The following is a 12,690-nucleotide window of genomic DNA, read 5'->3' as shown; positions in this document are numbered from 1 at the left end:
ACCATGGCATGTGCAAGTTCCCTTCTGCCCCTCTGCTGTACTTCCATCAACCCCAGCATGCCTATGTTCCCCACAGGACATGCACATGTCCCCTTCAGCACGCTCACGTCCTATGGAGAGTGTTTGCTTTTTTTGGGTGCTGAGGGTGGGCACCTGTGAGATAACAGTGAGAGGGTGGAGTGGTGATGCCCTGTTCCTGTGAAGGGCAGTGCAGCAACGAGATCACTGCCATGTGATCAGACTGTCAGATCATACTCCTAGATGCTGAGGCAGGAGCAGGTGTGGACAGACACACCTGGTGGGTGCGGGTGGCTCTCACTGAGGTGCCTTCGGTTAGCATTCAAAACTGGGAACCCAGAGGAGGCGAGGAAGTCTGTCCTCTCAGTGAAACAGTGGAACAGCCAGGGCGACTGCAGAGGAAGAATGTGCATTTTGGGTGCTGGCGCCCATGAGCGAAGACTGCCCTGACTGAGCCTCACTCACTTGGGGCCTAGTGCACTCCTGGTGGGCATGCTTTTCCAAGTTAATGAGAGAAAACATTGATTCTCCTGCTGCCCGTGAAGGTGGAAAGTGAAGTGGGGAGACATGAGGAAAGTAAGTGAAGTTCCTTGACTAGGGATTCCAAACCCGCTGTTGGTTTCTTTCACCACTGACTAGAGATACAGGATGTCCCCCCCAAATGTATACACACTTTGAATACCTACTAATTCCAGTGGGTTTAAGCACGAAAAGAAAGAAACAACAATGGAGCTCTCATCTGTTAAAAGTGCTGGCACAAACCGACAATCGGACATTCCCAGAGGGGTCCTGGATTGGAGAGGGTGCAGGCCCAACTGAAGGGTCCCCTTCCCTCCCATGCATAAATTGCATGCACTGGGCCTCTAATCTATAATAATAAAAGTGTAATATGCTAATTAGACTGGACATCTTTACAGAGGAAGCCAGGGCTGCAGCAGCGGGATGGAGGCAGCCACTGTGGCTATGAGGGAGTAATCCAGGCAGCCGGCCTGCAGCTGTGAGGAGGGATGGATCCAAGCAGTCACTGCAGCTACAAAGGCCTATTCTTGCATGGATTTCATATATTGGGCCTCTAATCTATATCTATAAAAGCCTAAGCGACCATTATGACTAGACAACTGTTTGGTAGCTATGACATGCACTGACCACCAGAGGGCAGATGCTCAATGCAGGAGCTGCCCCTTGGTGGTCAGTGTACACCCACACCCAACCTTCCACAGCTGGTCAACCTTCCATAGTCTCTACTCCTGGCTTTCCGCCCCTGATCGGCCCCCATTGCCGGCTAGACCAAGGGACCCCACTGGTGCATGAATTTATACACCGGGCCTCTAGTATACAATAAAATATTACTCAGCAATAAAGAGAATGAAATCTTGCCATTCGTGACAGCATGGAAGGAGCTAGATGGTATTATGCTAAGTGAAGTAAGTCAGACAAAGAAAGGCAAATACAAGTATGATTTTATTTATATGTAAAATCTAAAACCAAAATAAATACACAAAACAGAAACAAACTCATAGATACAGAGAAAACATTGATTGTCTCCAGATGGGAGGGGGATTGAGGGGATGAGTAAAAAGAGGGAAATAAATTAAGAAGTACAAATTGGCAGTTACAAAAATAGTCACAGGAGTGTAAAATACAATATAGGGAATACAGTCAATAATATTGTAATAACTATGTATGGTGCCAGATGGGTACTAGATTTATCTGGATGATCACTTCATAAGTTCTATAAATGACTAATCACTATGCTGTACATCTGAAACAAATGGAATATTACATGTCAACTGTAATTGAAAAAATAAATTAAATAATACTAAAAATACAAAAAAAAATAGGGCTTGTGTGGGATGCTGCCTTTGATGATGGGATATAGAGGCTGCTCATCCCTACAGAAATAATCATTCTAGATTGAGTCATCAGAGAGAAATGCAGCACATGTAGACATAGATGGGGGTGACATGTGGAGAGAAGAAAGAGGGGGCAGTGGGAAGGGGAGGACCAGCAATTCATACAGAAGATCTTCTCTATCATGGCCCCCCATGCTCTTCAGGCTGTGATTTCAGGATAAGCCGATATGGTCCAGGAGGACTCCTGGCTCCCCATCTGGATGTTAAGCTCTTGAGGGAATCTGGCCTAGGAGAGGGAAGCTGAATGCTCAGGCTTATTATAACTATCATAATGCAAACTGACACTACAGGGGGAGAAGGGAGTCCAGTGAGGGACAGCTCCAGCTTCTGCTCCCAGCTGGCTTCCAGCTTGTGCTCAGTCAAGGGAGCCCTCCTGCAAGAGGCTAGAGATGAGGAACTGAAAAAAGAGGTTTCATGCATGTGGGACAGAGGACTTTAAAGGAGGAAACAGCAGTAGGATAAGGACAGGACAAAGGAAGCACCATTTCCAGGCACTGGGTTTCCTTTCAGAGGACGTGGGTGGGCCCAGCGATGCTGGAAGCAAAGCACTGGCCCATGGGCTCCTCAGTCTGAGATGGTCCTAACATGAGGGACACAGGGACACAGAGAGGGATACCCGTGGGCTCTGTGGGTCCCTACATGGCTTTCTCCAAAGACAAAGGGCAAAAGGAGGGAGAAATCACATTGTGATATAGGATTTACATGAGAAGGCCACATGAAGATATCTCCGAGCTGAAGAAGACAGATTATGAAACTCAGATGTCCACTTCAGTTGGCAAATTAAAGAACACCACAGTGAGCAATAGCAAGGTGAACTTTATTATATTGTCGCTTTGTGCAAATAACCCACTTGCCCCTTCTTAGCCAATGGTTTTACTGTGAGACTGAACTTGTACTGAACCTGTAAACCATATACAGAGATGATGGCACCAATTTTCCAGGGTATGAAGTTCAAGGCATCCTGTGTTCTCATAACGAGCTTATGTGCCCCACACCATAGGCTTTGCTTTGCTCTGAAGGCCACACAGATTGTCTGTTTCTCACATGTGCATGTTCACAGGGGTTGGTGTAGGGGCATTGCCCTTGGGAGTCACCCATCTGTTGACCTCTCTCAGCCCATGGTCCCATGATGGCAGGGGCAGAGAAAGAATGGGGTGAACCAGATGGGGCCTAAAATCTCCACCATAGGAGATCCTGTGTCACTTCCACTCCCATTAAGGTAGCAAGTCACATGGCGGTGGCTGAGCTAAAATGTGCCAGGGTCTGGAAGGAGGACAGAACATCTGTGAGACTACCCCGGCTTGTCTTTCCGGGAGCTCCCCTCCCATTAGGTAAACTGTGATGTGGAAGGAGGTCATAGCCTCACAGTGCATTGGTGCTAAAATCACTCTTAGGAGCCTGGCCAATTCTCTCAGTTGGTACAGAATGACATTCCAGCTGTGCGTGCTGTTTAGGTCTCTTCGAGGGGGTGGTGGCTGAAGCGATTCCGTCGGGTTAAAATTTTATCAGTAAGTTATATTACCGAAAATATTGTTTAATCACTTATTCTGTTGAAACACCTATGAAGACACATGAACTGAAGACACTGCAGCCTAAATGTGCATCTGCTATGGATAACATGTCTGTGTCCCCTCCCCCAAATTCACATGCTGACCCCTCACCCCCACTGTGAGGATTTAGAGGATGAGGCCTATGGAGGGTGATGAAGTCATGAGGGTGGAGCCCTTAAGAGGGACATTAGTGAAGAGACCCCAGAAAGCTCCCTCACCCTTTCCTCCCGGAGGACACAGTGAAAAGATGCCATCTATGGACCAGGAAGGGGGTCCTCACGAGGCACGGAAGCTGCCAGCATCGTGACCTTAGACTAGATACATGTCTGTTGTTGACAGCTACTGCAGTCTGTGGTGTTTTTGTTATAGCAGCCTGAGCTGAGTAATACAGCATCTCTCAGAGGCAAGAAAAGGAAAAAAAAGACCCTATCTATGTTTTCTAGGAGTTTTGGCCTGTGGACCCCAGACCCCTGGGAGAATAATAGAAATGCCTAGGAATACTTTTGAAATGGTGTTTGGAAGAGCACAGTTGGGTGCAAGTCAAGGGATACAATCTGCCACCCAGATCTTAGGTGACGCCAGGAATGCTGGTCTGGCCCCACTGTAGAGGCTGGAGGTTGAGGGAAATGCAGAAATGGGTAGGGCTTCTGTCACTTTAGCAAGCCCTTGCACAATCATACTGGACTCTTTGGGACATGTTATTGGCCATGTCTTGTTATGTGTTGGACTCTCTTCAGCCAGCTTTAGTTCATAAAATAGGAATGAAGTGAAACTGGAGGTGGATAACTCCTATGGGTTGGCCCCTCTAGCTAATCAGAAAAGCTTATTGAGTGTATAAGAGAGTATATGGGGTGGGATGTGGGGAGGGGCTCTCCCTCTGATTGGACTAGAGAAAGAGAGGAATATGACCTCCTCAAGGTTCTCTGACGATGGGTCCACGTGGAACATGTACAGCTGGTGCTGCAGACGTCAGCAACTCATCCCCTGAAACTAAGGAGCCTGGTGAAGACCCACAGCAGTAGGGACAGGATGCCAGGTTCTCCCTCCCTCTGCGCTGCCCCAAAGCCCTGAGCATCTTCTGGGCTGAGGAAAACACCGCCTTCCTCCAGCAAGATATCACACCCTTGCATCAGATTCTGCTTGCGTCACCAAAGAGCTGTTCCTGACCTTCTGGTTGCTCAGAGTTGGGCTAATATTAAATGATTTGAAACTTCTGAGGTTGTCATGCTATTTGGAGAGCAAATTTCTCCCTTAATAATTTTCTGCAAGCTTTTGGCAGTCTACGCTATTCCTCATATTTATTTTTGCACTTGTTCTCAGCCCACAGATGTTGTCATCGCTGAGGTAAACCCCTGGTTTAGAAATTTGGGCCAAAAAAATTGTGGTTTCTCTTTCAGCTTTTTAATGTAGCTTCAGAACTGTTTATTATTTCTAAATTTCTTGCTAAGATACCAAGAGTTGGGGAGGAAATAGCTCACTCTTAAATTAAACCAACTTTGAAACAAGTCAGTTCTGGTGCTACTGTAAAATGTCATTTGACATTTTTCCTTTAAACAAAGTCACACACTGCTAACAACTTAAATAAACCTTATTCTTTGGAGATGAGATTAAGAAACTCACTCTGGCTTACTTGTGGGTTGGATCTTTGTGGTCCTCTCTTCCCTTTCAAGTTTGTTCCTCTCCATCACTAGTATACACACACACACACACACACACACACACACACACACACACCTTTTTTTTTTTTTTTTTTTTTTTAGGTCCTTTGCTATTTGTTCTCTTTACTCAACTTCACAAAAGCAAGATCTGGCATCTGTCAATTACAAGATGAATGGGTAGGCTTGGGCACCTACTCTAGTTGCCTGAGGCTCAGTCCTGTCTCCTGATGGGTTTCACTTCTATTGGCCTTTACTGGCCATTTTATCTTTCCCTGAAGCAGCATGTCTATATTTATTCATCTTTTACAAAATTAAAAGTTTACATTAAAAACCCTAATTTCCAGTAAAACACTGTTTCTAATATTCTTTTATTGCTGTTTTCAGATAGAGTACTGTAAAATTTTGTGTCTGACTCCCTCACATGTTTGATTAGTGATATGTTTTAGTTACTGCCTCAACACCAGGAATGGTAGTGGCAATGGTATCAGAAATGGTGATCATGTTGTAGTGAAGATATTATTGATGGTGTTGACAGTGATGATATTATTAATGGTGTTGATGATTGTGTTGTGTTGTTGATGGTTATGTTGGTGGCAGTGTTGGTGATTGTGTTGGTAATGTATTATTGGTGGTCTTGATGTTGGTGATGGTGTTTGTGTTGGTGATGCTGACATTCTTTGTGATGGGATTGGCAATGGTATAGATATTTGTGACAACAGTATTGATGGTGCTGGTAATGGTGTTGGTATTTGTGATGATGTTGGTGGTTGTGTTATTGATGGTGACATTGTTGGTGACAATGTTGGTGATGGTGATGTCATTGGAGATGGGTTGGTAGTAAGCCCCTAGCCTAGGCCATTTCACAAAACAATACCTAGAAGCAGAGAAGGTCAGTTGCTCTTGCCCATATCAAAAGGGGTATGTATTCCAGAAGGAGTCTAAAATGAAGCACATAGGCTTGATAAGAAAAGTAGAATCAATGATTACCTATATGTGTTACTGTTTGCAAACACCGTTTTCAAAAAAAATAAAGTATAACCACCTGAAATTGCTTTGTATTTTATCTTTATGTCATTAACTCTGCCTTTCTCACATCCCCTCCTCCTATGGCAAAACACACTCCTCAAAAGATGAGATAGCCTCTTCCTCTCTCTAATAACAGATTCTCAGGAGGCATTTCTCTTTGCTCTTCTTCCAGAAATACCAATGTGCCTTCCAAAAAGCAAGTTTAAGTTTATCCATGTGCCCTCCATGGCTATCACTGGCATGTTTTCCTCTTTGGATGGTCTGTAGATAGCTCAGAGCCCAATCTGCATCTCCCCTCCAAGGCATAAACAGGGTCTTTTGTGTGCATTTTGTGAGCTGAACACATCACCACTGCCTTGTTTCCCCATACTCTTGTTTCATCACTCATTTCATTCTTTTAAAAAGCCATGTATTTTTGTAAGACCCTTTAAACTCTTCTTGCAAAAGACAAAGACAAAGTGAATAACCCCAGGGAAAACCTAAATTTGACCAGAATAAAGACAGAGGAAGGGACATGCTAGAAGCAGCCTGGTCCCTGCTCAAAATGTTTTGTCCCCTCTTCTCTTTATTTGGAAGCACAGTTATGTAACATATCACAACTCAATTCCCCATGTTTTGCCTCAACATTTACTTTTTGTTCCTGCAAAGGTAATGGCATTAATTCTGTCTTCCTGATTTTTGTGCAAGCTCAGGTCCAAGTGATCCCATTGGCAGGAGAACTCCTGAAGGAACTGTGTGTCAGCTGTCCTGAGAGACTGTGGCAGGCTCTTAGCACTTTCGTGGTCGCAGCCTGGCCAGGCTGATGAGTACTCAGAAGCCATTCTACCATGAAATCCACTTGACTCCTTCCTCTCCTTCCTAGTCATCCTGATTCCTCTCTTCTTCTCTTCATTAGGCTTAGAGAAGACATTTTTCTACCGAATGGAAGTATTATGTTTCAGAAAGTTCACTTATAAAGAAAACATGGATTTGGGATAAATTACTTACGGTTAATGCTAGTATAAGAAACTTTTTCCCCCCTTTGATTTGTTTCCTAAATTCTCTAATGATCTTGAGTGGGTGAACACAGACTTCAATTTCTAATTATCTCAGATGCAGTGCCCGAAAGGTGCAGGGCCCTGGCTGCTTCTGGAATGTTGGTGGAACACAGCAGTCTGAAACCTTGCTCTGACACATCATGAGGGGGACAGATGGGATGTGTTGCCCCCATCGGGATGGGGCTTGCTGGCACTACTCCAGAGACAGATGTAAATTTAAAAAACTTTTGTATGGAAAATTTCAGACATATGCACAAGTGGACAGAATTACAAGCCCTATGCACTTAGTAGCCAGTCTCTGAACTGTCAGTTTATGGCTGATTTGTTTCACCCATGCTCAGCCTATTCTCCTCCCACCCCTGCTGTCCGTTGCGATTACTTAAAAGGAAATCCTGGAGATTTGCAGTGCTACCAAGAAGGCACACACAAACCACCCCTCTAATGACCTGTGCTGCTTGTTTGGAGCCCACAACTCCCCTCAAACCACAGTGCCCTTCATGGTGATACTGACTCATCTTCCACAGAGATGCTTGGGAATCTTGCGATGTAAAGTGTGGTGGTGATTTTTCAAAACATCATATTATTTCCAGAAAGTAAAGATCTGTGCTTCTTTTTCTACATTAAAAAACATCTGTTGTGAGGTTTATGGGGTTTGGCTTAGAGCTGTGGTCAGCAAACTGCGGCTCTGGAGCCACATGAGGCTCTTTGGCCCCTTGAGTGTGGCTCTTCTACAAAATACCACAGCCTGGGTGAGTCTATTTTGAAGAAGTATCATTAGAAGAAGTTTAAGTTTAAAAAATTTGTCTCTCGAAAGAAATTTCAATCATTGTACTATTGATATTTGGCTCTGTTGACTAATGAGTTTGCTGACAACTGGCTTAGGGGGTGAGGGACAGAGAGTGCCTATCTGTGTTTTACAGAGGGACTGGCATAAACCTTTTTCTACGAAGAGCTTCACGCCTGGAAAGGAGTGTGCATGAGGTCCTGCAGATCAAGCCAAGCCCTGGGAGACACGTCACTGTGGGAGAAGTCTTCCTGCCTGGTCCCCTGCCCTCTGAGGAGGGGAGAGAAAAGCGGAAGGGAGGGAGTGTCACTCAGAGGAGTCTGGTCTCTTCCAAGCCAAGAATTAAAAGGGGGCACAGAGGAGGCTCTCTCTTGAGACCAGGGCCACGTGTTCTCTGATCTGAAAGGCAAAACCAAGCCTGTGCAGCATTCATGAGCCACACACACCACGTCTAGGCTGAGGGACCGTTACCACATCTAACCCTTTTTACAAATGACCCTGCCCAGGCTGCAGGCTGAGTTACAGCCAAGGCAAGTGTTCTGTTCCTGGTGGGATCACACCAGTGTCCCGAGTCGGGTATAACATGTGCTTGGCAAAGAGTATGCACCTGGTATTTGCTGCATTTCTTCACCATAGAACAGGTTTTTGGCGGCAAGCTCCAATAGTGAGACATCTAAGAATGGAAGGGCATGATGTGACATCTATTTATACCTATTTTACAGCAGAAAAATCCCCTCAGTCTTTACACCATCATGACCAAGTGTCTGTATATTGGAAAGGGAAGTGCAGGTGTCCTTTGCTTTCCTGGGGGAATGTCATTTTAGTGTCCTTTAGGTTTTCCAGCTGCTGCATTCATTGGGCCACATCGATGACAAACCAGGGTGGGGTGGGGGGTGGATGGAGGTCAAGGTCAGCCAGATAGAGACCACTCCCAGGATCCAGGCCCACCTGTCATCCCCACACATCCTCACCGCTCTGTGCAGATAGTCTGTGTATGGAGGCATGATTGCAGGTGACCACTCATAGGAGGCCAAATTAGAACATTGCGAATAGAGATCTGGACTCAGGGCTGAGAGGTGACTGGGAGCAGGCCAGGGGTTGAGTCCAGGCCCAGGCCAAGGCAGCTGCATCCCAAGAAACCACCATTCAAAATGGGCAAATGGGGCATCAGTGGTGTGTGGTAGAGTGGAACTTGTACAGAGAATGGGCCCAATACTTATTGTTGTTTTGTTTTAGTGCTAGCCGAGAACACCTTCATTCTGCTGCAGATGGCCTCCAGTCAGGCAGGATGGCCACGGTCCATTTTTGAAATGAATAATAATGACTGCATGACTGTCATCTTAATTAGAGATGTGAGGAGAAATGGAGGACTCTGGTGGACATCTCCAGCCCATAGGCCAGGACGGGGCCTGCTGGTGCACTTCTCAGCAATTGTGCGCCCCAGAGAACAGAAGTTCGGCTGTGCCCTGGGTTGTGGTGAAGCTCTGTCTTAGGCTGGCTGACGTCACAGGAGCGGGTCTGCCATGGAGCTGGCATCTGGAGATGCAATCAGTACATGATTGGGTCTGGACTCGCAATGTACGTGGTCACCGACCTGCCAGGACGTGATGACTCCACAGAAACCCCTGCTTTGGCCTGGAAGTGGGATTCCTGCCTTCCAGGAGGAAAGTTCATTTACAGGAGACACTCCGTGAGGCAGGGTGGTCTTCCTCACCTTCCTTCTCCCAGCAGCAGGGTAGATGAGCTCAGGCCTGTCCTGCCAGGAATGGCCAGGTAAGCCCTGCTGTTTCCAGCTGTGTGCTGGGCTCTGGGCAGGTTCGCACCTGAGTGCAGGTCTCCTGATTGTAGATGTGGCTTTCATCACAAGCACAGGGGGACCTTGAATAGCACCAACCAGACAGCCCCCAAAGAGTGCATGGCCTGTGGTGCTAAGGGTGCAGTGCCTGCCAGTGCTGCAGGGAGGTGACCAGTCCCTTCCAGTGCTGCAGGGAGGGCACTGGGAGAGACAGGGATGGGTTGGCTGTCACACAGCAAAAGATGGCACTGCTGGAAAACAAGCTGACCCAGAGGGAAATACTCAGGGCACCATTTATGTGCCTGGGTCCCCATGTTTCCTGTCAGCCTCCTACTCACCTAGCATCACCCTACTCAGGACCTTTTCCCACCTGCTGCCAGAACTCTCCCACACTGCAGCCTCATCATCTCAGCCAAACACCTTTTCTGGTCTTTTCACCACAAGATACTGATTTGTTTTTCCTTTTCTTTAGATGGAGGGGACGTAGGTTCCACATATCAACACTTATTTGGGGAGATGTTGAAAACACAAAGTTCATTTTCAGCGAGAATTCCAGAGCAGAAGGAAAAACCTCTTTTTCCAACTTAGAGCAGGAGGGGAAGCACGAGGCGTTTCCTCTGCCTGGGGATGCTGTGTGGGGATTCGCGCCCATCCAGGATGGAGGAGAGAATGAAGACATGTGTGCCAAGTTGTGATTCAGCGGTGCAAAAATACGGTCTGCATAGAACGGCCAAAATGTCAAAGACCCAGGGGGCAAGCTATCCCTTCTGATGTGCACATTTACGTCTAGATGTTTACTTACCCCAATTCAATGACACTGCAGGTGCCTCAGATAACAGCAAGGACCATGCCTCACGCCCTGCTCCCTGAGGCTCCTCCAGCCACAGTTGTGATGTGTTCCCCAACAGCCCAGGAGGTGTCGCCCTCGTCCTCAGAATGGAAGCTACCATCTCCCTAGGCACCTCCAGTTTGAACGTGGAGAGAGGTTTACTAGATTTCAAGGAAGCCATCCTTTCTGATAGCAAAGAGATGGCAATGAGTAGGAGAAATGGCATAAAGCGATTCCATCATTTAGTTAATCTGTGATCTGAATTGCAGAAAACTGCCCTTCCTCCCTTCCCCACCATCCCTCACTTGCTGGGGGAAGGAAAACATGCCCTCTGCCTGCTCTGCTTTGCTTCCTGGTCATGCCTAATGCCTGCATTCTGTCCTGTCCCCTGGCTGTCCCCATCTCTCATGATGCATCTAGGCAGAGGGGGACAAGCTTGTCCCTCCAGGGCAACCCCTGCCCCGCAGTCCTACCCAGTCTCAGGGGCAGCTTGGGCAGATAAGAAGACACCGCGTAGAATAAAACAAAGACTCATGGGGCTGTACCAGTGGAATGATGGGCAGGCACACAATCTGGGGACTTTGCGGTGTCCTCGGGAGGGCACGTGATTTTCTCATGTCTCCCAGTTGCTGCTCAGACAACCTGCCTGTGTTTTACTGATGAGAGAGCGGCAGCTCAGGGAGATTTTTGCCTCACTCACAAGCAAGGTCCAAGTCAATGTGGGTTTCCAACATGGGGTCTGTTTGGCTCCAAGACCCACACTCTTTGCCCTGCACTCAGAAATTCCCCCCACCCCCCTCCCCAGGTCCCTGTCCTTCATATGGGCAGCTGTGAGGAATGAGTGAGGGGCTGCTGGAAACCTCGGAAGAATGACTCCCCCAATTGCTGCCTCTGCCCCCGTGGGCTGCAATGTGGATGGAGGAGTGGGATTCCCCACTGATGTCAGAAGGAAGCCAGTGGGGCTCTGCCCAATAGGATGTTTTCTGATCCAATCCAGGTGAAATGGGAGTGAGTTTGCGACAAAGGGCTGCAGCAGGAGGAAAAGTGGGGGCTTCCCTCCAGGAGGTGTGGGTCAGCTGGTAGTGCAAGCAGAGTGAGCCTTGCTGTTGTTTCTGAGCTCTGCCTATGGGGCTTCAGGTCACTCAGGAACAGGCACACAGACTCTGCCTCACCCTCTGGCCAGAAATGACCGCCTAGTGTGACCAGAACAGGGCGGCCTGTGTAATCACCTGCCATGAATCTCAGACTTGGGCCACTCTTTAATAAACTTGCTAGTTGCAGACACCTGACCCAGGTCTGGAAACTTGCCACCAAAGGTTGCAACCGTGATCTGACAAAGAGCTTCTTATTAAAAGAGGCTGCAAATAACGGCCGACTTGCCCGTGGTGGACACCAAGCCACGCTGCCCAATAAATGGAGACTCCTTGCCTGCCTCTTCATCTGCAGTTCAGCACTTGCTACAGGAGGCCTCGCATTTCTAGGCACCACAGCCCAATGTCAGTAAAGGAGGGATTGTTTTGTGTTTAGTAGAGCACTAAATTGGTGATGTATCCTTCTGATGCCCGTGGTGAACCTCCACGTTACCATGGTAACGATAGTCCTTCGTGGTCTGTTGTCCCGCTGTTCCCGAGACCAGCCAGCCTCCAGCAGTCCTCATTTATTTGGAGACCCTAACAGCCCAGGCTTCTGTGCGCAGAATAAAACCAGGCTTGTTAGGGCTCCAAATGGCATGTGTGCCGAGAATGCCTCCGACTCTGTTATTATGTCAATTTGCTGCATGTTCCTGAAGCATTAGCATTAAAATAAAATAGACAATTAGTGAGCTGCAAATGACTCATGCACTGATATTGTACAAATTTGTCTTTTTATAGTCAAAGTGCTCGTGAGAGCCCCAAGTTCTACACACTCAGCCACTTACTTTGGAATCTGCCTTTGAAACACAACACACACACACACACATACACACACACTCACTCACACATGCTTATATGCACAGGCACCCACATTCATATACAGATTTGTGACGATGAGGTTTACATGAAACACACCAGGTGTCGTTGTGTAAAGAGAACCTGTGGAA

This window comes from Pipistrellus kuhlii, unplaced genomic scaffold (genome assembly GCF_014108245.1).
Source record: "Pipistrellus kuhlii isolate mPipKuh1 unplaced genomic scaffold, mPipKuh1.p scaffold_m20_p_1, whole genome shotgun sequence".
Classification (NCBI taxonomy): Eukaryota; Metazoa; Chordata; class Mammalia; order Chiroptera; family Vespertilionidae; genus Pipistrellus; species Pipistrellus kuhlii.
Note: the sequence above shows the minus strand (reverse complement) of the source record.